The following is a 27955-nucleotide window of genomic DNA, read 5'->3' as shown; positions in this document are numbered from 1 at the left end:
CTGGAGGCAATGGCAGGAAAAATTAGGTGTGAGGTTTTTTTGCTTTCTTGGGGGCTGCAATAATCTGAAAACCACTCTGCAGCCTTGTGTACAATTTCTATTAGCAGAACATCCTTTCTAACCCCCTTCAAGTAATAGTATGACTCTGAAAAAGGACTTGTCTACACCCTATACCCACCAACCCCTATCGCACAGAACTAGATGAGGCTCCTTGAGATTAAAGTGCTTGGGACTGGAAATCTCGAATAAATTAAAAAACATTATAAGTTATCAAACTAATGGGGTTCACACCTCGTGTCCTAGTGGCTGATGCTCTCAGTCAAATAAGTGAGTTAATATAGAAACATCTGGAACATCCCAGATAACATTTGTAGCCAAATGGTGACTTAGTTGTCAGTCTCAAAATTATTTCTCCTTTTTGCCCTTCCTCATCATGCTGTTGATGACTGTGTTGATGACTTACTGTAATCATAGACTTGTGCCATACACCAGGAAATTGATGCTATCGATAACAAAATTAACCTATTTTCGCCTACAGTCCCATTTCCCTTGTCTCTTTGTTTGTATCTCTGTTAAATGCCTAAGTCTGATCTTTCAGATGTTGCTTAAAGATGTAAGGGCAGCTCTTTTCTGGGATGGTGCAGAGAAATGAATTGGCTTGAAAAATAGATCCTAATCTTCTTACTTGCAGTGGTAGAAGTGACAGGTGAGTTGCCACTGTCTACATCATGCTGTTCTACCAGGAAGATTTTTAACTTGTGACTGTAATTTCTGCTTTAGTCTTTTCCTGAGTAGATGAATATGATGATAAAACAAAATTTTCAAGAAAGAAAATATCCCAAGGCTGCAAGAAAGTCAAAAAAAAAAAAAAAAAAAAAAATCACATTCCTAACCTGCCAGGAGAAAGACAGAGAGAGATCTGGCAAAACAAAAGTATTTAAAATATCTGGAAACACTTGAACTTCTCTATCTTTTATGCAGAATGAAGCAGCATACAGCAATGTGCTGAATCACTCACTGTCCCTTAATGTACCACTATTTAAAAGGCCTTTGCCCAGACTCAGTGGTGTCTTCATTTCACAGGCAAGCAATTAGTTCAAAAGGAAACTGTAAAGCAGTCTTCCACCTTTGTACACTTCTGTATATTCAGGTTGATAGAAAGAACCTGAGTCAGAATAAATCATTAGCATTTTAAGGGTTATACAGCATATTCATGCTGTTTACAGTTGAAATCAATGCATGGAGAACTTCTAAACAGTATAGGATTTTTATATGAAGTTTTGTGAGCATGTTCTTATGTGTTTTTTGTTTTTGTTTTTGTTTTTAATTCTAAGATCCCAACTCCAGTAAACTCTGCCATGTTACACTACTTCACTGTGAATACAAGTTAATTTTTATTTCAATAAACCCATTAAAAACAACAGCAGCAAAAAAAAAAAAAAAAAAAAAAAAAAACCTCACCCTACTGATTTCCCTTTTGTAATAGCATCCTTCCTTAGTATGGTGTCATTTCATTCTTCTGCCTTTGTGTTACTACCTCAACAACTGTGCTAGCTCTCCTAGTTTTGCCTGGAGGAGTGCAGGGGAAATAGAAGTGCAGCGCATCAAAGGACGCTGCTGATCATTATTCCCTCTAGCTTCGGCAGCTATACAGCTATACTCACATGAATAAATGCTATGATCCTTATAAACTGTGAGTTGTTTGTGGTGGTAAATGAGAGATGGTACATTTCAGCTAACTTGATATCCCCTTGTCTGAATGAATTGGGTGGGGAGATTGGTACCCAAGAGTCTTATTCCAAATCACAACAGTAAGAGAATGTTACTGTGTATTTCACTGGGGATTGGTTCAAAATTACAGTAAGTAGCTGTGATTTTAATAATTAATTAACAACTTCAGATGGTTAACAGGAGACATCTGAAAGCAGAAACTTCTGAACGAACTATTTTTCTTCCACCCAAGCTCACAGCTGATTTTTCAGTCCTTAACCTATGTCTTGGAGTAGCACAAATGTGTGCACGTAGGCTAATTTCAGAAGTTGTTACAGTAAGCAAGATGTGTGTTGTGGGTTATTCAGGAATATCTGGTGTTTTTCTAAAATCTATACTATCTATAAAAAACAAAATCTGCAGTCAAATGGGTTTCAACTGTAAAATGGAATAAACCTCTTGTCATCTTGAGAAATGCATAAATTTCTGTGCATTTTCATTTTACCTCTTAAGCTCTTTAAGCTTAAGAGTTAATAGTTAAACAAGTTCACCTTCATCATTCATAAGGAAATAGCAAATGAAAGAGCTCTCGTTCCTAGAATGAAGGGGGAGGATGGACCAATAAGTGAACTATGTTTCAGACTTGACACTTAGAAAACTGCAAGTTTAGAATGTCACTTAGCAGAGGTTAATGCTATCAGTCATTGGAATGAGCTGATGAAGTAATGATGACTATAGTCAATGTTTGCAAGCAAAATTCACTGGTAACATATAAATAAACCAGAGCAATTTTTGAGATGATTACATTTGAATTTCTAAGTAGGTAAATCCCAGGGAAAGTGGGGAGAGGAGTTCTTATTATTTTTTTAGTCTTGCCCAAGTTTCCACATTTTTTTTCCTTTTGTTAAGAGTCAAAAAAAAAATGGACACTAAAGTTTATCTCAATCTGCTTCGGATTTTTAAGCAAAATGCTCTGTTCAAAAGAATAAATAAAAATTGACTTTTTTCATTGATATATCAGCGAGATTCCACCACTTAGTTAATTTATACAGCAGACAGGTTTATAACTGCTAAGTTAGCATCATGTTTTACAACAATTATTAAAAAAAATATTACAAAAGTGGGCAGTAAATTTAAATGCTTTCTAACAGCTGTCTTCAAAGGCCACCACCCCATATCAGATATTCAATAAATCCTCTGTTGCAATAGTGAGTGCTTACATCATGCCAAAGACTATTTTAATTGTTCAATTTGGGTATTAAATGACAGGTGAACATTGATTTTTTTTCATGACAGCTTTTAGCCTTTTTGCTACTGAAGTTATTGAATTTACTAGCCAGAACTCAGATTACTAATAGTAACAAACTATGTCTAATCCTGGTGGGTTTTGTCCAGTTCTCAGGAAAAGTAAAGTCAAAGTTGCTGCTCAGTTACATAAAGTACAGCATTTATATTAGTCTTTGTAGACTCTGAATATTAAGCGGGTGATTTGCGTAATGTTGTGATTCTTTTGAATAGGTCTTAAGTAAATAAGTAAATTGTGAAGTGGAAATAAGGTTGTGCCCAGTCACAGAGGACACTGCAGCTAAAAACTTCCACTAGCCCCTGAAGCTCAGTGAAAGTTCCATGATGCAGTGCTGTAAGAAGCAACATGCTGCTTTCAATCCTAGTCTCTTCCAAATCCTGAAACAGCAGTGAGTAGACTGCAGTTCACAGCAGATAGGTATTCCAGGTAATCTCATAGCTCATCAACCCCAAGCTTTTGTCTAAGAGATAGGACACAGACATAATTTAGGAAGGCTTCCATGTTTACTAGACTCGAAGAAACATCAAAGTAATACCGGGCTATTTGCGAGGCTGCTATCATAGTTGGCAACTAGTGGCTCTGGTATGTTCTATCTGTGAGAAGAAATCTATTTCCTTCTTGATCTTCCCAAATTTAAGTACAACTGCATGTCTTCTTTCCGGGACATATTTATCACAATTAGGTAAGAAAGATGTACTCTAGTGTATGACTTCTCTTCCTCATTTTGGCTTCCTTCTCTACTGCAATGTAATAGGTCTGAATGCCTAGTGTGCTAAAAGAGTCATATTTCAGCAGCACCCCAGGCTGTGTGTCTGAACAGCAGGTTTTTCCTCTGTTGTTCTATTGAAATTAACTGCAATGGTTTGCTTTGTTCAGAATATTTTCTGTCTGGTTTTGCTTGTCTTTGTTTTCATCACCCCATGCTAGAACTTCTGGGCCATAAAGCCTAAATAAGTGCACTGTCACCTCTGTGAGATCCTGCCAATTGCAGAGGGAATCATGGTGCAACAACTGATTGTACTTTCTCAGTCAGAACCACTGTTACTCAAGGATCCCTTTATGCTGATGTTCTTTTTCTTTCCCTTTGGCAGAAAGATTTTCCCCTCACCTGCAAATACTCACTCACCACAAAAATAGTGTTTGCACGCCATAGCCATCAGGAGCACCGAAATGTAAAGCAACTGCTTCCATACACAGAATGAGGCTCCCTGGTGCCAGATTTAGTTATGGGCAACTCTGCTGATGTTAGCGATGAACTTGTCCCAGAGAGTTATTCTGTTCTGAACTTACACTCCAGGATAGAAAACACAAGCAGAGACATATTAAATATTGTATTTCTATAGAAGACCTAATCCAAAGACCAGTGGAGTCTGTGGAAATATTTCCAATCATCTCTGTATGCTTTGGATCAGACTATAAATGCTTTCAGTTAGGAATGTGACTCGGAACCGGGTCCTACAAATAATGGCTCCAAGGGCACTGATGCAACTTGATCCAGTGAAAAATGATGTGAGGGGCTAGAAGACTGTGATGTCCTTGTCATCGACTTTTACACTGCATTGACAGACCTTTTGCCTTATGAATGAAACGGGAAAGATGTGGCCCTGGGGAAAAGGGTTTGAGAAAAGAGAATTCCATCGGTTTTGCTTTCCTGCGGTACAGGTTACTGAATTTTTCTGGCTGTGTAAGTTGCAGAAAGACCTTGGTGTGCAGCAGTCATGGAGAAACTTTCCCTGTCCGTTCTCCCTAGTTAGTTATGAGTGCTTTTATAGTCTTCAAACTTACTTATCAGTCCTGAGTGTGTACTTGGGCTATACTCTGTAATACAATTTACTCTCTCAGTTACTGTATTTCTATCTGAGAAACACAGCAATGAATGAACATGAAACTGCCTATTAGGTCAGATCAAAAGCACTGTGCATCATCAGGAAATAAGGTAAGAATGAAATGAAAACATTTCTTAGGGGCAGATAAAATGGCTTACAGAGGTTTCACACGTTAATCCAGTCAACCAGCACTGTGATTACTGGAACCTTTACAGCAGAGTTTGACAGGTTAAAGTAGCAAGAACACTGACATGTATTTATATTATTATTTAGGTTACTTAAACTGCTGTACTTGAGGAATAATTCCTAATCTATCAGATTCTGAATACAATGTAATAAAGCATGACTTAAGTTCTGCTGGGAAAATGCCTTCCCTGATACCTATTAAAATCTCACACATTAATGCTCTCATATATTTATAAGGCAAATATAAGCAAAATAATCCATTAGTATTCAAAGAGGGAAATGTAATTAGAAATAAAAATGTAAGATAACCACATCCACCTTCCCGAAAAGAGATTTACATTAAAGAGTAAGATGAAAGTGTTTGCTCTTAAAGCTTTTTTTACTGGGCAATTTCTAACAGAATAGATCTCTTATTCCTCTTGTTTCACATAGCTGTCCCCAAACAAGTAAGGGCTATATTTATCTTCAGTTATGAATTTCTGAACTTGTGCTGTCGTTCAGCAGCTCTTCTTGGATAAAATACATCATCATTTACTCTATTAGAAAATAAATGTATGGATGTATTATGGAATTTGCATTCCATTACCTTGGTTTGCATGCCATAAAACATTTATTACACCCTTGGGCTACAGTCTTAATAATGACTGGGTGAAATGCACTAATGTGGTCTTGGCCTTGCTATAGAACAAAAGATTAATGCTCTTTGATGTCACCCAGCTAATAGTTGTGCTCGCCAATTTGTCCCTTCAAAAGACATTACAGTCACACAGACAATCCCTGTAAGACTAAAGTGAACAAAAATCTTTAAACCAAACCACAAGCTGAAGCCCAGTTAACCAAATAAGCATAACATTAGATTAATCTCTAAAAATAAAGGTATGCAAGTTCTCTTCAGCAAGGGAAGGAAACATCTATGTTTTATTCTCTCCTTTCCTTTTCTGATTATACCCCACTGACATCAAGTTTAAAAAACACCATCAATATTTTCTTATACTTTATGGCAGATACAAAATAACATTTTAGTTAAACTCCTAGAAGACATATATCAGTACAGTCTTCAATCCCAAGCCTCTCAGGTCCTTCTCGTGTAATAAATTTCACTTCCCTCTGATAAAGCTATTGAACAAATTTTTTTTATCTACCTGCTTCTCTTTAGCAAGAGGAAGAAGACATTTCATTATCCTTAAGGGACAACTTTGAGTTTTGTAAACTTACAGGGAAAATGCATAGTTAAAGTTGGTGGTGCTTAAAACAAAGCGGATTGCAATTAAACTGTCTTGTCATACCAGCAAAAGTTGCAAACCTGAAGTTGCACTTCATGAACTGAGCAGTGGATCAATATTTGGATGACAGACATCAGAGAAAAAACCTGTGAAGAGGAGCCTTGTGGCACCTCCCCATGCTAGTGTCCCAGCAAAACAAAGTGGGGTATCTGTGCTGCTGGATGTGCCAGCTTTCTAATGATCCTAAATTGAGAAAGAGGACCCCCTTCATCATATGAGGTAAATCAGCATTGCTATTTTGAAAATAGAGCAGTGACAGTGACTTACAGCAGCAGAGTATTTTGACAGGACTGTGCTATTTGTCACACTGTGCTGTGTTCCAGTCTGGCGATGTGGCTTTATGCCCATTTGAATTTTCCAAGTAGTTTCAACAGAGGATTTTCCGGCTGCTGCAATTTCATATTTTGACCAAAATGGTTTTGCAATGTCCTTTCCAATTGAGAACCAGCTGCTGGTATTTCCAACTAGAGGTGGTTGGGCTTCTGGGATGAAGGAAGTCTGTATCTGTTTGAAGTGAAGCTGTTTGTAATTATGTAATGGAAAGCACCATATATATAATCAGCGTGTACTAGATTAAAATACTTTCAAAGCTCTGGTGCATTGACTGACAGGCTATCCAAAAGCATGCTTATATAGCATAAAGAAATTCATAAAGCTTTCAAAAATACTAAAATAACGGTCATAAGGCAATCCTTTGCAAGTAGTTGTGATTAGCATAGCAGATGGGCCAAAGTGAACATCTTTTTTCTTTTCTTTTTTTCTTTCATATTGTAAGAGCAAGTACACTGTGTTACAAAAGTCCCAGTGTACAGGCAATGTGGAAACACAAGAAGGAAACCAAGATGCTGTGAGATCTTTTGAAAAAGAGATCACAGAAGTGAGTGAGAAGTTGATCTTTGTTGAATGGCGGATTGAAATTGTCTTTTTATAAGGAAAGCACAGCCCCTCAAAAAGAACCAAATACTGTACACCTAGCACTGAGATGTCAGAGATAATCCCAATTATGTTCTTTTTTCGCACATTTATTTTCATGTAAAAGTTTTTAATGCTTCTCTAAGTACATGGCAGACCTTATGTTGCTGTTTGTCTACATCATACATATCAGGCACATGATGTGTGAAACACCAACGTTAGCAGTGAGGATAGATATCAGCGAATTTATTTAGATTAGCAGCTTTAAAGGTAAAATCTCCAAAAGCCTGTAAAAGAAGAAAGATAAGCTCCAATACTTCACATTGGCATTCAATAGTTTTAACCCTAACTGCTTTTTTTTTTTTTTTTTTTTTTTTTTCCCATGTGTTTTCACCAGTGGAATAGATGTGGTATGAACCCTCCACAAACCACCTTTCATTGCCTGTGCTGTCCTGGGCATGTCCAGAGCAGCATCCCACGTGTGCTCTGAATAAGGCAGTAGTTGTATGGAATAGATAGAATGCTTCACGGCACATATGCTAAAGGAACCAAAAAAGGAACTGGCTGTGTGGCCAGTTTGGTTCTTATCACCTGGATCTTGACTGACAGACTTGGAAAGACTGAAAAGATGACTTGTGCTGCTGTTCCATATTTAAAACAAACAGTGCTTACAGCATAACTGCTAGTTTGTCTCCAACGGATTTGAGATTATTAGATTTTATTAGATTATTTCGATTATTAGATTATTTATTGACCCAATACTAGGCTCAATTTCCAGGACATGAACTGCAGCTATAATTTTCTCTGCCCCAGTGAAACTAGCTTCTTGTCTTAACTTTTATACCATTGCTTCTTCAACAGTCCTATCTCCTCCATCTTCCACCTGCCATTCTGAGCAGAGCAAACATAGCTTAATGTTTGTACTCTGGCAAGAAATGCATGTCAGCAGTGTGTAGCCTATGTAGCTCTTATGGCATAAAAGCTGTGAAAAGGATGTGGGATGTAGGTTATGGACTGGACAGTGAGCAGAAACCAAACCGAGTGGCTGTTCTTGAAGCATGCATTGGATGAAGAGGGGAAAAAACAGTATGTTCCCTGTAACTGTTGGGTCTGATCTGATACACAAGAATGGCACAGTACAGCTTTCAAAATTAAATTCTTAATTATGTATTGTATATAGAGGCTAATTCTGTTTCTCAGCCAGCTTTGAAGTGTCTGATCTTAAAATCTACTCCTCTCTCACATATGTGCTGCCACCAAACTGCAGCGTTTTAAGTCTCTTCCTTCAGCCTTACCAACTACAATGACTTTGATAACTAATGGTTTTAAAAACCTTACATTTCATGAAAAAGCATTTTACTTCACTTACTGCCATGATTAGTAGTCTCGTATACTCGTTGTGCTGTTGATGTTGTGTTAGTTCTCTTTTCTGCCATGTATTATAATAACTTTCAGGTCACCAACATAAATCAGTTACTCAAATTTAAAGCAATCATATTCCTATTATAGAATTTATTGTATCCTAAAATGGAGACTTGCTGTATGTGAGAAAACATCTGTCTAACATGCATTCTTGAAAACAGGAAATTCTAAAAGAGGGATGGCTTACTGAACTTTTTCTGCTTAGGCTATCTCAAGCAAAGCACTTCAGCCCTTATGGCACAGCTCAATCTAAGAATAGTAACCTATTATCTATTCATAGCCAGTAATGCTCATCTGTGAGCACTAACCTTGCTTTTCAGTACAATGAGTACTGACTTGGCCACAGCCCAGTATGTTAATAGTAGCATCGCTGTTTAAACAGGGGAGAAAAAAAAATCTGTTCATGGAGAGTCTGTGTTTGACACAGTCTTTGGTTTAGTAACCATTGAATTGCTCCTGTACACTGAAAAAGTTAGGAAGTGGTAAATAAAACCACTTGTTATATGGCTGTCTTCTACTAATAAGTTCCTGGATGCTAGAATCACTGCTGGTAGGTCAGTGAGCATTGTGCTTGCAGACATGTAGACAGACCACTTTCCTGTGTGGTAGGCAATTTGCTGTGTAATTTGCAGATCATAATATTCAAATTTACCAGGCAGATTCTGAGAAAGGGAGAGAGTTTTTAGAGGACACATTTATACCAAAATTTTTGGTGGTGGTGTTTGTTGTTTGTTTTTTTTTTTTTTCTTCTTGTGTATGGAACCTGGAGACTCCTCTCAGTTACTTTGTTCTACAGACAGGTAGTTAGTTGTGTGCTCCAGGTGACTGGAAAAGAGGCAGTCGTTCACTGACTGAGTATTCAGCACTTTGCTATGGATGGTTAAGACATTGGTAACCTCTAGCAGGTCATCAGGACACATTTCAAAAATCTGTCTCCTGCAATAAGTAAGAAACAGGCGGTGCAGCTACCTCGTATCAATGTGGTGCTTAAACTGACAAAGATCAAACACGGAAATTGAGGAAGAGCTTTGGCCCCAAGACACAAGTGCATGTAGTTCATTTAATTATTTCAGGAAGTCATGTATACTTTGTTCAGTTCAGACCAAAAGCTACAGGTTGTATCTTTTGATTGCTTTTTGCACAATTAATTACAAGATGTGCTTGGCTGGCCTGGGTATCGGGTAGGAATGGTCTGGTTGGTCTTCGCTGAGTCAATTCTTTTTCCTTTCAATAAATCTTAAAGAATGTTACGGGATGATTCTTTTAGTAGGCTCTTTGTTATGGGAAACTCTACAGGATGCCATTCTGGGCAGCTTTTTTATTTGATATGTATGTGAGAACATTTGAGATCATAAGTGGACTTATTAATGTGCAGATGGCACTCAGCTGTCTCTCTCTCTCCTGTCACACCGGAAGGTTTAATTTCTTTGCTCTTGTAGAACCAGATCAGTCGGGAGGCTAAAAGGCAAGTTGGACCAACCTCAATTCAGATAAAATGGAATTTGGAAGGATGGGGGAAAGTTCCTGAAGATGGTTGCTGACAGGGCAAATGTTCTCTTTGTTCTAAAGAAATATGATTACATTTTTATTTTCCTCTGGCAAAACCAATATGCTGCTGTGACTTTCTGTACCTTTTTCAGTACTATCAACTTCCCTGCCCAGGTCACTAAAAGAAAAACAATACTGCTGCCTCAAACTGCAAGCTGCAATGGCCAATTTAGGGCTGGATTAAGTAACCATATCCCCAGCTTCTCATTCTATTCCAAATTAAGCGCAAAAGAGAGCATCTAGAGAAACACGGAAGTTGTCACCATGGCCATAATTTTCTGAGTCTGTCCCAAAGGGCCAGCAGCACTTAAGGGAAAAGTGAAATAATTGAATGTAAAAGGCCTTAGTAAGTCACATCTGTATTCCAGTGAAGAAGGATGAAACTGCTGGAAGCATGGCACATTGTTGGTAAACATACCTTATTTCTCAAGCTGACTCTCATTCAGAATATCTAGTCAAATTCGAGCAGATAAAACTGGTTCTTAACCTTCAGCTATATGTATCAGAGTAACTCCATTGTGGTCTGTGAAGGGTCAGTGATCGAAAAAAGCTGGTTTGCCTCTCTGCTTTTACTGATGCAAACATACGTATAGCCATAAGCAATGTGTTTATCTATATTTACATACATATGTATATATAAATCCAGAAATGAATGAACAGAGTTCAAGGAAAAGCATGATAAACACAAGACACTTTTCCTACCTGGCACATTCCTCCGTTGCAGGTAAACAGTTGATAATACGTGCAATGAAGAAAGAATCACTGCATGAAAAACTGCAGCCTCCCACAGTTATTGCTTTCCTCACGCTTCCTGCCAGAACAAGGGAATAGAAGGCTTTCAGTTTGATGTTGACGTTATTTCCTTGAATGGTTTTGTTAAAGTGCTGAACATACAGTTTGTTTGCTAGCAACCTTTGGATTTACGAGTTGCCAGTCCTGGAGACATTACTGTTTGTCATGCATTTTTCTCCTGATTTCCCTTCTTTATCCTCCTGCCTTCAAACCTTTTTAAAGTCTTCCCATTGCTGATACTCGCTCTGATGCTAACCAGTAGTAATACAATGCTGTGCAGCTGTGGCGCTGTAGCTTCCCCCTGGATAATGCTGACCACAGACTCAGCAGCATGTGCCAGCTCAGCACATCTTGATAACTCATAATCCCTACCATAGGTTTTTATAGTTTGTCTGGTCTACTGTAAATCTCTAACTCACTGTCATCGACAGCTCTTGACCTGATTCATAGGCACCAGGAATTAAGCTCCTGTCACACTCTGTTAAAAGATGACACCATTTATGGTGTGATATTATACATATAAAAATAAATGCTTCTGAATATAGTGAATTATAGAACAACATCAAAGGTCATGTTATTATTGTGAATCTTGTTAATTAAGCCAAATAACTAAAAAGAAGGAAAAACACACACACAAAATAAACAACTAAACCCATGCACTAGCCAGCACTTGGAAATACAGGCAGGTTATTTTATCTTTGCTACTAACACATCTGTTAATTTGGGACAATCCACTGTGTAATAAGAAAAACATATACATCACTAAAAAGAATTAGTTTAGCAATTTTTTTCCCTCTATGTCTTGCTGTGAATGTGTACATTATGTTCTAGCAATAGATAGATCTTGATCCTATTGCAGTTTGCATTAGTTCTCAGATATAGACAGATTCTGTTCCTCTAAGGAAAAACAGGATCTTGAAAGTATTAACAGAAAACATAGAAATTAAAGTATTGTTGATGTTTCCATGCAGCAGAAATTAGATAGGTTGTGGTGTAAAAAGGAGCTAATCTGTCTAATCAATCAAGACACCAGAATTTCATTCTGGATCAAACCCTAGTTTTTCATAGGTCTTCTGTACTGAGGCTTCACTTTGCTGGGCTTTTTTTTTTTTTTTTTTTTTTTTTTTTACTGTATCTTTTGTCAGTCTTGCCTACTCCTATGGTAAAATCCCAAGAGACTGCAGCTGGCCTGGTGGAAGCTCTGATTTCAGGTGGAAGAGCAGGATGCTGTAATAAAATAAATTTGGTCTTTGAGGGCTCTAATATAAGACGGAAACATTGAGTTGCTTTGAGTAAATCATATTTTAAAAATGTATGAGCTAACTTTATTCAATCATTCCGAACGTTTTGCCTTTGCTACATGAACAAATATAGATAATTTCAGCTGAGAAGATAAAGTGTTTTAGATAGATACAGGCTGTAATAAGTTGATCTTTATGGAAGTCTTTTTGTATGCTTAGTTATCGTATTTGCCAGCATGAAATCATTTAATAATGAGTAGATTCCTTGACTTCATAAGGCTAACGCAACATTCTCATTATACAAACATGACTCAATAAGAGAGGCCATGTTTGAGGGAGTGCGAGTTTCTTTTTGAAAATTACACAGGTTTCTATTTTGCGTTGTTTGGTAAATGGGATGGAACTACCACTACTCCTCACAGTCTGTTTTCCTGAAAAAATATGGCTTGCCTTACATATTACAGATTACGTGAATATGTTAGTGCTCAGAAATTTTTGCTATTATTTATTGCTATTAATATAGCAATATATTAATATTTTCTATATTAATAGAAATTATTGCTATTATTTCAGACAGTTCCTAGTCCCCCTAACTCAGTCACCTTCATGATTAAACTCCCAAACTAAAAATCTGGTGAGTAAAAATACCTGAAATTGCAGAGTAATCACAGAGAGATGGAATAACATGGTGTTGGTAAGATCTTGAGGTCTCTTCCAACCTAGAAATTCTGTGATTCTGTGTGATTCTGTGAGAGGAAACTACACAAGGACAAACTGCACGACCTCTCTGCTCTTTGACCGTATCAGTAGTTACCTGGAAAATGATTTGTGAATTAAGTTGTTTGTTTTAGTTTATTTGTAGGGGAGCTGGCAGAGAAGGGGACAAGCACCTCAAGATACTACCTGATCTCCTTTAGGCAAATTCAGTACCAGTTAGTAAGGACTGAATGAGCACACACCAGCTCATCAGGAGACTTTTTTCCTTTTGGCTATGACGGAAGCACAGTGGCACACAGAATAGTGAGTACTCTGTCTTCGCGAGTCTATTGTGTTGTCAGTCTAGGATTCCAGTTTCTGCAGATGGTGATTTAGCTTCTTTCATTCACATTAAGTTCACTTGAGAACGTTTGTTTTGGACTTTGAATTGCAGAGGTGTATTTTGTCATTAAAATAACTTTATTGAAAATTTGAACCCATTTAACCTCACAGACATATTTTGTCTCTAGTGGTGTCAAGATTAGATGATGTAGCATTTTAATTTGTCATAGATATGGCCTGACAATATCTACAAAATCGAAACACTTAACAGCATAATTCAGTATTCTAAATTCAGTGACCTATCTGTGGTGCGATACATATGATCTATAGCACTTCTGTCTATATCTGTAAGGCATGCTGGTGCCAATTGATCCTAGCGAAGGAGACACAGAAGGAAAGGCATTCTCTGGTATGTATTTCTTCTAGCCTTAGGATACAGCAAACCTCTGTGTGAACTCTCGAGTGCTCTGACTGTACTGATCAGCCAGGAGAAGACCCAGCAGCTCGTCACCCTCAAGCCATGCGGAATGGGTACAGGTTACTCCTGTAAGGGCAGGCAGGGGTAAGGTGACAGCTGCTAGGCTAGCATTGCCTGGAGGCTTGGGTGGCCATAGGTAGTTTCAAATCTTGGTAGCAGAAGCCCTCCATTTGGATGCCTCTAGCACCAACAGAGGCAGGATTTCCAACATGCCTTCACAGAGGGGTAAATCTTGGGTTCTTTTGAAATCTGCTGATAAGGGCTCTCTCTCGACTTGTGTCTTTTGAGTCCTCTGCAGGAATAATGAACCTATTGGGACAGGACAAAAACGTAGATAATTTGTAGCCTGTTACATTGTCTTCATAACCCTAAACCTTTTTAGCCATAACAGGACAACTGTTAGAATTGATAGATATTAATCTCTCCAGGAGAAAGAGGGTGCAGACTACTGGTTAGCCTGATGCGTGTCAGCTGGCTAAGTGCTAAAGCTCTGTCACTGCCTCTGCAACATCACTGCATGTCTTATCTTTAGGATAGAAAGAAAATTAATGAAAAAATATGTAGATTAAGGCAGTTAATATTCAGATCTGTTTCTCCTCTCTATTGGAGAAGCTATCTAACAACGATAATTTCCAAATTCCAGTGTTTTTCTGTGATTTTTGATTTGATATTTCAGTGTGCTGTCACTTGAAATTAATTGCAACTAATTAAAAATGATCCTGTTAGGACAATTGGACAATAGTACTCTGGAGATTGCTTCATTCCCAGAGGTTTTAGTGGCTTGCTGCTGCACTTGTTCAAGTCTTCAGAAGGGTGCTATACATCATAATGTCATTTTACATTGTTATTTCTCTGAAAGCAGCAATTTAAAAGAGTCTCCAGTGAACCTTGAGCAACTTTGCACTAAAAAGAAAAATGTTACTGTTCAAGATCTGTAAAATATAAAATATAGATTCAAAGAAATCACTTGACATGAATAGTAGCATTAAATTTGTGCCATTATTTGCATGTAATATATAATGTTATAGTAAAAGGCTAGCAAAGCATTTAGGCTGCTCTGGGGCTCATTGATTTTCTGCACCTTTGTTCAAACTAGGTCAAAAACAATGTTGGTCTTATTTTATCACACACGTTTTTCTCATGTTTGAGACTTATGTCTTAAAGTGATATAATGCAGTTTAAGCCCACAACATGCTGTGGCCTACAGCACCTATTTAGAGAGAAGCAATAGTCTCGTTTTGGTTTAAATTACCCTAACCAAGCAGCTGGCTAATGTGAACTAAACTTCAGAATATACAGAGGGCCCATTTTTTAGTAACTTGGGTGAACTGAGGGCTTAATGGAATAAGGCTTGCTTTCATGTTAGGGTGAAGGCCAGACATTTAAAGAATTATGAAAATGAACCTTGTAACCAGTGCAAACATGTGGCTCTAACACCACTAAACAGCTCATTTGATATTCTGCCTCACCACTATAAGCAGAAGCATAGAGCCTACTAAAATTAGATTTTGTCCCAGGTCCCAAAGCAACAAATCTTACTGGCTGTGCAGCCTATACTTAGAAAACTTTATTCCATGAAGAAATAGAGATGTAGAATTGAAGATCGGCATAGTTCTCAAAGAAGAAAAGCACAAGCTAGAGGCTATTTTTAGACAATGGTGAGGCTTTTAAACAAATCGTATATAGTCCTGACATTTCACATCATTTCTCCACTGTGAAACATGTGTTTTATCATTGGAACCAGCTTATTTGTTACGTTGTGTGATCCTTCCTCCCACTGCAGCACAGCTGGAACATCAACTCCTCTCAACATATTTTGCTTTTCTTAATTCATCTGATTTCTGAACAGGACCATCAGTCAGTCTTTGAATAGGTTTGATTCAACACTGTGTTATTTCATTTTTACGCTGCTGTAATAGCACAAAAATCAATGGAGTTGTACGGGCATACAAATGCAGTAACACAATGGCAGATCAGACCTATCGAGTCTATTTTGTTTGTAAAACCATTAAAAATGGTTTTAAAAGTACTTGAGCAGTGAGACAACAGTGAAACAGTACTTTCATGCATATAATCCATCCTATGTTTTAATGTTTGTGCTTATATTAATAGAAAATGAGTGGATTTTTCACTTTGGTGTCAGAAAACTGTTGGGGAAAGTTCTATTAAGAAATGTGTGTATTGCATTGTACAGCAGTAATCACCATGTCTCTTGTATGGACAGAGAACTGATGTGCTACCATTAGCAAATTACAGAACAACAACAACAAATGCTGCTCCCGCTGAAGTCAGTTGCAGTTTTACCTCTGACTTTGCTGGCACTAGGTATTTATCCTGGGGATCTCCTTTCTTTATTTACCTCAACTCAGCCACTTTAAGCAACATACAAAAGTACATGCTTGAACATATGCATGGCATTATCATCTTCATTAGATCAACACAAATTTCTCAGCATTTTTCTGGAACTATCCCAATATCCCCTTGCTAAATGTGAAGTGAGATTAAGCAGACTTTACTTGCTGTACGTTCTGTGCACACAGAAACTCAGGCTTTGGCAGACTTTGAGAGGGAGAGAGAGAGTTCCAGAGAGAGTCGGTAGGAATGTTTTGTCCATCAAGATGTTTGAACCAGACAATAAAAGCACTCCAGGCAGTTGTAAGTTATAACCACTAGAAGATACAGAGAAAAAAGACAGTATCAGAGATAACTGAATCCTAGACAATGTACTTTGGTTGGAAGATAACTCATGTCACCACTGCTGCAGTTGGTTTTTAAAAAGTAATCTTTTTCTATTCAAGGCAGAGAAGAAAATCACTAAAACAAATAAATGACTGGGTGAAACTTAAAGAAGCCTCACATGCATTAGCCTTTATTTTGTTGGTAGACAGATACGTTTTGCTCAGAGGGCTGGTAACAGATCATAGAGCTAGAGGGAAATAGTACTCTCTCTCTGTTTCTCTCCTCTCTCTCGCCTCTCTCTCCTTCCCCTTGTCTCCCCCTCCTAACACCTTCTCTCCTTCACCCCCACCCCAATCTCTCTGGCAATTTTGAACCCGATTCAGGCTGTGGTCTGACATTCACTGCAGAAACTGCTTTACTAGCTTAAGACAAAACTCCTGCTGTTTTTACCTCTTCCACTGCCAAAGGTTATTGCCCCCATAGCAGTGCGAAGTTAAGTGGATTACTTCAAACAGTCTCATATGGTAGGTTACAGAGCCTTGGCCAACTGTGCACGGACATGGCTGAGGATCACAGCCCTGCCCCGTTCCTCTGGCTCTGCAGGAAGCTGTGGAGAGCAGCACCAGCAGCTGGTGGCCGCTACAAAGCTGGCAGCCCAGCCACCTCTGCAAAGCACGTCTGAGCACATCCACAGTGTGATCATAAGTGAAAGTTCACATTTTTAAGTATCATTTGTGATAGATCTGCTTTACTGAAGTCTCTGTGTGGCAATGGAGCTGTGTACTTCCACACCCATGCTAAAAGACCAGCTCAGCCTGGCTTTAACCCACCGTCGATAGCCACCTCTATTGGGGGAAGAGCCCCGGGAGAGCAGATCTCTCAGACCCGGCTCCCATTTACTGAACTTAACAAAAGTTCAGTCGAATAAAGTTAGCATGGTTTAATTTGCATTAAAGAATTGCCTTGTGGTATTACGGAATCACTAGGAGAATCATTAAAATACTTTGACATAATTACATACACTGTGTATTTCCTCACAGAGGCAGACACACAGGGACCAGATAGTCACTGTTAGTACATATGTGGTATTGCTCATACTTTAATTAATTAAAATGATAGAAAAATAGTAGCACAGAGTTCCATTCTTTAAACTTTTCTGTGTAAACCTTCTGGCTTTGTATTCCAGCAAACCAGTAAACAGAAATCTGGTTTTTGCAAACACTTTAAGGACTCTACTCCATGGTCTACAACACCTGGTGTATCTCAGCTCTTGGCATAATTTAAACAAACAGGCCATGTAACACATCTCTCTCTCAGTCAAATAAAGCAGACTTGGTGTTCTGCCAATTCTGCTCTCATTTATTTGCTAACCCTGGGTTTTATTTATTCCCTGAATCATCAAACACATTGCAGAGAGTGACAGGAGCAGACAATATTACATCTAATAGCTATATAATAATGTAAATAAAATATGGTAAATCATCAGGTACAGTACTTGCCTGTTTTTAACGACCCCACTTCATTTTGTGTGCTTGAAACAAAAGTGTAGTAAATGAAAAAGCTTTTTGCACAGAGCAGAGTTAGAAAGAATATACCCATTGGATACTGAAGCCCTGTCATTTACATTAAGTGAAAAATACCTTTTACATAAAAACACACCTGGATGTAATACAAAATTTGCTGCATGGTCCTCATCCTATGTTCATTACAGTCTGTGGCAAAATCTTTTCTGTCTTCAACGACTGGGGCAACAGCCCAATACTGCTGAACTGCAGGCTGCAGCCCTGTAAACAGTAACTGATGTGAGGATCTGCGATACACTGAAACACTGGAATGCTTTCCAGTGTTGAAAAAGAGTTACTGAGAGAATTCCTATGATCAGAGGGAGAGCAGAATTAAGGGAAAAAGAGGGGAGGAAAGGAATGTTTTGAAGTTAAGAAGTGTGAAGGAGATTGCTCTTGGTTCCCACAGGGGAGAAGGGTTCATGGTCAACAGACCATCGTGTGGATTAGATAGGCAGAACAAGTGTGTAGGTGACAATGAAGTTTTACGTTTGTTTAAGGTTTGTGCTTTAATGAGATTTGTCTAGCTAAGGTCTAGCTCAACTTTACACCAGATTGTTTTCCACTAGAGAGCTGATTTAAACCCTCACCAGATGAAGGATCGGAGCTGACAGGTCAGTTATGTGTCACTTCTAACTTTAACTATTGAAGAAAGAAATTCTAATTCTTATATCTGTAGTATTGCTATTGAAATACATTTCTGAAAGCTGACTCTGTGAAGACTCTTCAAGAGCAGCACGCAAATAATGAAGGGAAATTGACTGCCTGAAGACTTTTGTGTACAGTTTCTGACTATAATATTCACCAAACACTTACTTTCTTCTGTTTATTAGTTGGCCAATCCTGCTAGGTTAATATGGGAAGAGAAGACTCTGCAGTACTTGGGGTTGTGCCTTGACCACGTAATTGGAAAAGTAAATGGTTTCCCTATGATCAGAGCTGGAGTCTGTGCCAAAATGACTGAGCTCCATTCAAAAGCCCCTTCTCATGAGTCATTCTGTGGCAACGCATACTAAAAGAGATGGCAAAATACCAGGAGTAAAATAATCAGCACACCTCAGGCTGCTAATAATAACAAAATAAGCTTTTCCTACTGTGAAGCTGACTCCTCTGTAAAGTCTTCAGACTTATGTGAGCTTCCCATGCAAGAGTCTATCTGAATCAGGCCACTTTTTTTCTTTAAAACTGTACATCAAGAGACCACTTTACCTCCTACTCTAAAATGTAAAGAAGTAGTTAAATTTCCCATTTGTTAGCTAGTCACAGTGTCTTTTAACATGTTCCCCTTAGAGAAAGAGTGTCTGCAATACTTTGTATCTGAAAAAGAATGAATGGCAAGGCACAGTTGCAAAGGCTGGAACTCAAGAATCATTGGCCTCACTACTGAAAGCCATGAATTACTGATTTGACTGTTCCAGATCTAGACCTGGACCCCTCTGTTCCCTAAACCCATCACAATATATTAATTTGTACTAAAGCTACTCATGCATTGTGCAATACATTCATTTCTACTCTCTCCTACTCACACATTGTGCTCAAAAGTCACGGCAGATTTTTTTCCTGCTTTTCTAAAAGGCAGCAGAGGGCCCCGAGTCCTCACAGATTTTAATGGAGTGCATGCTAGAGAAAACAACTATTTCTCACTTTCAGCTTATCAGTTAGTTCTCCAGGATTTCAATAACCATACTGAGAAGGAGAGTGTACCCCTTTTACTTCTGAGGATTTAGCTCCTTCCTCTATTATGTGGGCTGGGCAAAGAGCATGGCCCTAAGTATTCTTCATGTGATTTATTCTACATTGACAACCACTTAAGTGGAGGCAAAGTTAGACCCAAAAGGCACAAAGTGATGAAAGCTGGAACTGAAAAATAGCATGACAGTCAAAATTGCTGAGTTTCACACAACCCCTGCTCTGACAGTGTTAGAAAACTCTTGGTCTAAAAGAATCCCAAAGAGCCCTCTGGAAACCAATCCCATGACTCATATGCTCTCCTTGAAGGCTTTCTTCCTTCCTAAATGACACTGAAAAAAGCCTTGAGGGCTTCACTACTTGTTTTAGACAAAATGTTTTCCATTTGCAAGAAAAGGACTTTTCTATATGCTGACCCAAGAGAAATGCTCTAGCATCTGCAAGTCAAACCGGACTGTTCCTGCTCAGGCCATAGGATAGATAGTCCCACAGAGATGCACTGCTTCCTTGGCAGGGGGTGGGACGAGACACAGAGGTGTTGTGCTGCCTCAAGAACTTCATGAAGTCTAAAGCCAGCTGGCTACTTCCCAACCAGCGATGGGAAGTAGTGAAGGGATGCCTTGGTTTGCTTTGCTTGCATGTGTGGCTTTAGCTTTCCCCAGTAACTGTCCTGAACCCAGCCTATGGGTTCTGGCACTTGGACTTGGCGATTCTCTCCCCAACCCCACCTGGGGAGAGTGAGTGAGCAGCTGGGTGGTGCTGAGCTGCCTGCTGGGGTCAAACGGCAGTGCTCAGGTACTGGTGCCAAAAATTCCCAAGAGTTCAGATGCCACTTACTGCATGAACACTTCTGCGTTTGCGTGGCTCGCTAGGCTGGCTGTAAGAGTGACAGGCTGCATTACCTGCTGCAGATGAGGCTAAGAGGAAACGATTCTGGTCGGTAGGTAGATTATGATTGTTCCCATGCAAAAGTAAATGGGAACAAAAGACTACCCTGCCCTTCCTAGGAAGCACTCTATGTTGATTCATAAAGGCCGGATGCTATCTGATCTTGCCACTGGAATTCAGTTAAGAATGCAGTCATGATCTCAGAGCCTGACTACTCAAGCTCCCTCTGAGTATTACACATAACCAAAAGTTAACTGAGCTACTAAAAGGAGCGTGCTTTACACACATAAATAAAATGTATTTGCAGACAGAGCTGTTGCTTTGATGACTGCTTTTCAGAGTAGAACTTTACATTAAAATGAAGACCTAGGGAATTGCCTATATGAGCACTGAAGTGTTTGTAAGACAGCTGTGGCTCATCCATTGAAGCCAATCAGTCCTTCCAAGTTAAGTCTGTTCTTTTATAATCCAAACTGTATAGAAAGAAGTGTTTCCAACTCCACTCTCAACAGCTAAGAAATGGTACAGCACACGTGCTTCGGTCTTCTGTGTGTATAAAGATGTAAGCTGATTTTTCTTCTCCAGCATCAGAATGGCATTTGATAGAACGGAAATAAAAAGAGGAAAAAAAAAAAAAAAAGGAAGGTAAATAAAAATTCAAAATTGATTAATGCATTTTGTGGTAAAGATTGGCTAAAACTACAAAAAACATGAGCTTTGTTCCAGCTTGTGTTTTTTCAGTGTGCCTTAAATTAACTGTAATGATCCCCATGCTTGCATGGTGGATCTCCTGTAACTTGCATGAGAAAGGAAACTTTGAAAGGAATCTTTAAAGCCACAAGTACATTAACTTCTGTGTAGTTGTATGTTGTTATAACACAGGTTTAACAGGGGGTGTATTTTCTGTTCAGTCTGGGTTTTCCTCTTTTTAAACATGGAGTTAAAAAAGCTGCAAGACTGTATATGGAAATCCATGCTTATGTCACTTAACTTTGTAGATGAGAAAATGGGAGAGGCTAATTTTGCTTACTGGTGAGCTACGGGTATTTTGCATGTTTAGGAGATCCTCAGTGTTTTCTTCTTAGGTTTGAGCTTGCAGTTCTGTTACTGTTCCCCTTGCTACTATGCATAAGAAGTTCTGTTTCTCTAAATTAGAGGCTCCACAGTCAGCTGAGATGAAAATGAAGGTGTCAGCTCCAAGGTTAAGGTTTTCTTCTTAATGACCCAAACAGTGGCAATGGAGATTACTCATCAGGAAAAGCTGGTTCACAGAAGGGATGTAGATCATAGAGCAGGCACTAGTTTGTCACTGCATAGGCACAAAAACATACTCTATTTTATATGCCAAATGGCAAAATGGAAAATCAGCTATCAGGAGTTTTTAGTTATGATCACAAGGCCTCTGCTGCATTGGTACCTTTATCGAATTCACATTGCCAAGCCACCATGTTTGAGACATGTTCTGCTGTTTTTTCACTCTATTATTGATGTTACAGAATGAATTCCCCATATCTAGCTTATGTTAATTCCCATCACTCCTGAACACTTTTTTGTAGTAGCATAAACCCTTCATATAGCCAAATTATTGCTTCACCCTTTATCCTTTACACTGACTTTTAAAGACATTCTAGATTTCAGATACAACCTCAGAGCTACAATGCAATAAACAACAACTTATTCCACACTGACTAACAAGTGAGAACATAATGATTTTTTTCACTACTCATTACAGTCCTGAGCCAAATCCAAACTGACAACATACTGGCAAGAAAAACAGGGCCTGAATTTCCAGTGCTGCATATTCCACCATCATTTTCACCAGCACACGATGGTAGTAAAATAATAGTACTATGACTCTGTTGTATGTTGTTCTGAATATCCTTCACAAATGTACATGCAGGAGACTCCTGCCTTGTATATCAGTCTTGGGTACCTGGCATCTTCTAGTTGCCTTTATTATTCTCGACTATTTAAGGGTCATTTCCTCAGTAATCACTTCCTGATAATAGAGTGATAATAACGTAGATAATATTACTAATATGTAACTAGTGACTTTACTAGCATTAAAACATTGTTTTGCACTATCTTGCTTAGTATATTGATACATAAAGTTGCAAATACTATAAAATAGCAAAAAACATACACATAAAAATTAAGATGCTTTCTATTCTTAAATATTTTTAGATGTTTTTTAGGCATGTTTTCAGCTTGTCTCCCTTCTGGTTGTTCCTAAAGAGTGTAGTTTATTTTGGATGATTGATTATAGAAATCCTGTGCATGGAATCAAAGCACAGTATTTTAAATCACGTCATCTTTTCATTTTCAAGGAATGAAATTATCTTTATATCTTGACATGTTTTATCATTTTGAGAATGAACCACTTATCTGTATGAGCTCAACATGTAGCTCTTTAAACTGATAGAATATTTTCATGACTTAATAAAAACAAACATGACTTCCTATTACAGATGTATGTCAAAAGGGAAACAAATGGATTAACTAGTCTAATTCTCTGTAATATTAGCATTAGTTAATTGCATTTTTAATAAGTCTCTGCTAGAAAAAGTTACAGATGACATGGTATTTTAGTACAATAGTGGCTATTATATAAGTCCCATTGCCAAATACCTTATAAAAAATCTTGAAGAAGTTTTTATAATTTATTGATTAAAACTTGTACTCTGCAAAGAAGAAATAAATAAGAATAAGAATAAAATAATGTGTCTTTTTACTCTTAAATATCAGCTAGTCCCATGGGACTGTCCTTATCTTTTTTATGATCTTCTTTCTCCTAATCCACATCCCTAATGGGCATAAAAGTGAGCTATCAGAGACAATCCTGCTGTGTTTTGCCCGTTATATGAAATCTAACCTACTACTTCTGATATTTTTAGTCATCTCAATGGAAAAAAAAAAAATTCTGCCCATGTAATTTCCCTTCAAAACGTACATGCAGATGACAATATTTGTTGAATTATATATTGCTGGAGAAAGAGACTGAGGCGGCTGACCAACAGCCTGCGTATAAGCTGTGTGCTGACCTGGGTAAGATCCAGGGACTGTTCTGAAACACCTGAACCACAGAAAGGTGAACCAGGGACTTAGGTGAGCATTCAAATAGCGCATCAGTGACCTGTGAGCCCACAGATAGGCAGCTGTGTTAATGTGTGACCATATCTTCAAAGATGTTGTGATTTTCAAAAAAATAATTCTCTAATAATCCATACAGAAAGAATGTTTAGATGTAGAAAAGGTATCAGATGTGATCTATTATCAAAATTTTAAATGTAAATTAAGTATACCAGTAAAACCATTGTTTTGCCTCAGATTTCTTGTGTATGTTTGGGCAGATAATAGTATGTTTCTGTTCCTTTGTTTCTTTGCAGACAAAAAAAAAAAAAGACAAACCATCCTTTGTCTTGTCTTTTTATATCGTAGTTATTTTTGCCCAAGTGCTGTTTCTTACTAAGACTTATTCCACAAGAAAATTTTGGTGGCACATCTATAGAAGAGAGTGTTTCTTCCATTCAATTCCACCACACCTTAGCTGGGAAAACTTCTGCTATATGAGCATGTACACCACCAAAAAGTCCCTTTGTCAGTTTTGCTTGTGTTGCTTAAGAAACAGGCTTGTTCCTTTTGTCTACCTAAGTCATATCCTTTCATAAGCATTACTTTCATCTTGGCTTTACCAGTGAACCTCTGTAAAAGCAGACACATCTAGGAGGTACTAGGCCATGGGTTTGGAGGACAAATGATGCTCAATGCCACCACGATCTCACTAAGACGTTATGCAATAGCACAACATCCTACGAGAAAGATGATTTTTTGTTGTTCCTCATCAGTAACTCTTTTAGTCCTCTAACAGCCATCACTGATGAGCTCAATAGATGCCTTAACATATAAAGATTAAGAAACTTCTTATAGAGGACTTGAGGTATTGGAGTACTGAGAGTAAAAAGGACAAGTACAGAACAGGGAAAGTCTTCACAACCCCAACACCACAAACACAGCATGGATAAATACAACAGATTCCTAAGGTTTTTTGGTAAGTAATGTGACAATCTAAGTCATAAAATCTTTAAAAGCTCTTCAAAGGTCAGTGGATTCCAGTAAATTTGACATTAGTACTTTGAGGTTTTGAAATTAATGCACTTACTGAGACATTTCATTAACATTTTTTACTCTAGTCAATAGATGTGATTTTACAAAAAGTCGATCTTTGTGGCCTACTTTAAGCTGCCATTATGTCAATCAAAAATAAGTCCAGCTAATAAATTATTTTGGCAAATAAATGATTTATTTTTTTTGTGATTAGTTTAGTGTTTTCCTCAAGTCCCAGCACAGCCCAGGAAGCATTCTGCCTTCTCTCTTAGCCCAACTTACTGATTGCAATGTGTCAGCCACAGCCACTCTCTAGTACTGTTTTTGCCTTGTCCTTACAATCATACTGAGATGCGTCTTAACACACACTGCCTTAAAAACAAATGCAGGAGGCAGTGGTTACTTGCAAAATTATTACCCCAAACATTTCCCTGGTGAAACATAAACACATATTATATAACATGACATTAATAATTGCATAAAAGGAATGCTAAAAAAAACAGTTTCAGAAGAGAGAATAAACCATTAATGAATTACTACATTAGTGAAGTAGTTTGGGTAATAGTTGAGATGTTTGTACTAAGCTGATAAATGCTGCGCTAGTAAATCACTTGCATATATCTTCTTTTCTAGCCTCAGTTCAGGCTCCTTTAGATCTACAAAGGTTGTAGATAATTTTTGCACCCACTCATTCAATGACTGGCAATGCGGCATGTAGCCGCAGTCATTCATTCTGTCAGTCAGCAGCCCTTGATAATGTGCCTGTCAATATAATTCAGTGCCTGTTCAAGGAAAGTGACACTTTGAATAGTGGACACTTTTCAAAAGCATTCATACAGGGTCAGTCGCATGATAAATATATTTTGTGTTTGGAACTAATAGGCAATACACAGGAGCTGGAGTCTGAGCAGAAATACACAACCATTCTGCAGGACACAATAAACTGCAATGAAGAGTGAATATCATAAACGCACCTTGTTTTTCATGTTGTATTAATTACAAGATAATGGATAATGAAGTCACAGGGATCCTGCTTAGCTCAGTGGAGCCCTGATCCATGACCAGGGGCACTATGCACTACTACACTACAAATGAGATACTGGAATAATACTATCAATAGTTCTTTACACCCTATAAAAAGGACACATTTTCATTGCTGAATGAAAAACACAGGCAGAAATCTTTAATTACCACTAACAGCATGCTAAAGAAAGCATTTATATGGCATACAGTGTGTAGTTTCTAGTTTCTATTAATACAGGCTGAGAATGTGAGGAAGAAATATGTGATAGTGACAGGATTTTTAATGGTACCTCACCTTAAATGCATTTTAAAATATGTAAATCAATAAAAAAATTATTTGTAATAGCAGACTAAGAGTGCTGGTTAGCCTTACTGCTGAATGAAATGTATGCTACAAGCCCTATTACCATACATCGTGGGAGCTGTAGTTAGGATTAATCTGTCAAAAGGGATGGTTTAGTGTTGATGAATATGACATGTGACCATTAATGATGTTGATTTTATCTCCTGAGATTAGCATGATTTACTTCGGATGGATAATAATGTCATTTGCTTGATGCAGTAGATCTGTTTACGAGCTGATTAAATTGTAAGGCCTTGCTTCATTTCATGCTATTTGGTTTACAGCTTCATTACTGCAATCACAAAAGCTGTGGAAATGTCCCACATCCCATGTCACAATAAATCATTGTTTAAGATTGCAGCTATGTATTTTAGCATTTCAGTTTTGCATGGACCATGCATTCCTTAACAAATATGTGATTGGGAATACATTAACAAGATATTCTAGAACATACTGCTGCAGAAATGTAGAAAACCAGCCTGAATCTTTTAATTGAGATTAAGGAAGCACTTGAGTAATTAGCTGTAACAAATTACCTTATTATTTAGACAGTGAAGTAAACGTTTTTGTTGCAAGAATGATTATCATAAATCTGCAGAAAAGTGACAGTCAAACAGCCATAAAGGAAACTTGTAAACAAACTACATTTTCTGCTTATTACCTTTTACATTTAAATAAAATTTATCAGAGACATATTCTAAAAAGAACGTATTTGTTCTTTAGGGATAGTATACATTACAAGATATACCATCTGTAACTACTGCACTGGGAAGAGTATATGCATGTAAATCACAAAAAAAAAAAAAAAAAAAAAAAAAAAAAAAAAAGAATCTGTTAATTATAATGGCAAATGCTAATGTTGCCATAGTTAAGGCTGTGTCAACGTTTTCTTTATAAACCCAGTTATAAAGGAAGAAGGAGAGAGGGAGGGTGGTAATCAGCCATCAGAGATTGCCGTATGCTAAAATTTTGTATACAAAAGGGCACGCTGAGCTCTCTCACCATGTAAATTAGAGGTATCTGTGAAACCACGCTTGCAGTTCCAGTGAAAGTAGGATCAGGGCCAAGCTCTCAGCTTGGGAGAGAGGGTGAATTTTTCTTGCAATAATTTTTTAACATTTCACATAAAATGATATTACTACTTTTATTGTAGATTTAAAAAAAAATAAATTACATTTATCAGTTCAATGGGGCCTTTCAGAGCTTGTGGCTTACTGCTGGCTGAATCCGATAACTACAGTTGATTAAGTCTTGGTTCATGTGCTTAATTTTAATGTAAGTATTTATAAGTTTGAAGAACATGCTTAAATGATTAGCTTAATATGCACGTCTTACTGTAATAGAATGGAATTTCTTCTTCCTCTTTTTTTTTTTTTTTTAAACCCCCAAATTGGTTCCCAATGGATTTCACAGAAAAATCTGAAGTTACTCTATGTGTAAGATCAACTGGGTTATAATATGCTCGAATGTGGGCTTGTTTGTGGTGGATTTGTGAACTTTTTTTTTTTTTTTTTACCTTAGCTTTTACCTAGTGAAAATCCACTTTCCATCTCAAAAATTTTCAGTTGACAGATAAAGAATTGGGAACCCCAGGAGGAACTATACCCAGGTATAGTCTTATACATGTTCTGTAAGGATATTCTAGGTCAATCCTAGAGTATCCACGGATTACCAAATGCATTGCAGCAATGACCACAGTCATGGTTTTTACAAATGATTCATGACTTGGCTGTTCTGGGCATCCAACCTGAGACATCTGGAAAAGTCTTTTTTTATTTTTTTTTTTACTTGCTTGCTTGTTTTTAATGGCTGATGCACGATACTTTCTGAAAAGCAGATTCTTTCAGGAGAATTCAAGCTGTGGATTTGGAAAGAGGGGACAACTCTAATGCTTGCAACTCAGTTCTTTCTGGTGGTTTAGGGAC

General features: G+C 37.8%; 2 long non-coding RNA genes across 2 annotated transcripts in view; one reads left to right on the top strand and one right to left on the bottom strand.

The window, feature by feature from the left end:
- The window catches only part of LOC311439623, a 60619-nt gene that overhangs the window by 23355 nt on the left and 9309 nt on the right, over window positions 1-27955 (top strand). The window lies entirely within an intron of this gene.
- The window catches only part of LOC311439622, a 42748-nt gene that overhangs the window by 6432 nt on the left and 8361 nt on the right, over window positions 1-27955 (bottom strand). The window contains exon 2 of the long non-coding RNA XR_014694861.1: window positions 10896-11004. This is a non-coding gene — a long non-coding RNA (uncharacterized lncRNA). The remainder of the gene's footprint in view (window positions 1-10895; window positions 11005-27955) is intronic.

Source organism: Aythya ferina (assembly GCF_964211825.1).
Source record: "Aythya ferina genome assembly, chromosome: 7".
Lineage (NCBI taxonomy): Eukaryota > Metazoa > Chordata > Aves > Anseriformes > Anatidae > Aythya > Aythya ferina.
Note: the sequence above shows the minus strand (reverse complement) of the source record. Positions and strands in the feature narration are given on the sequence as shown.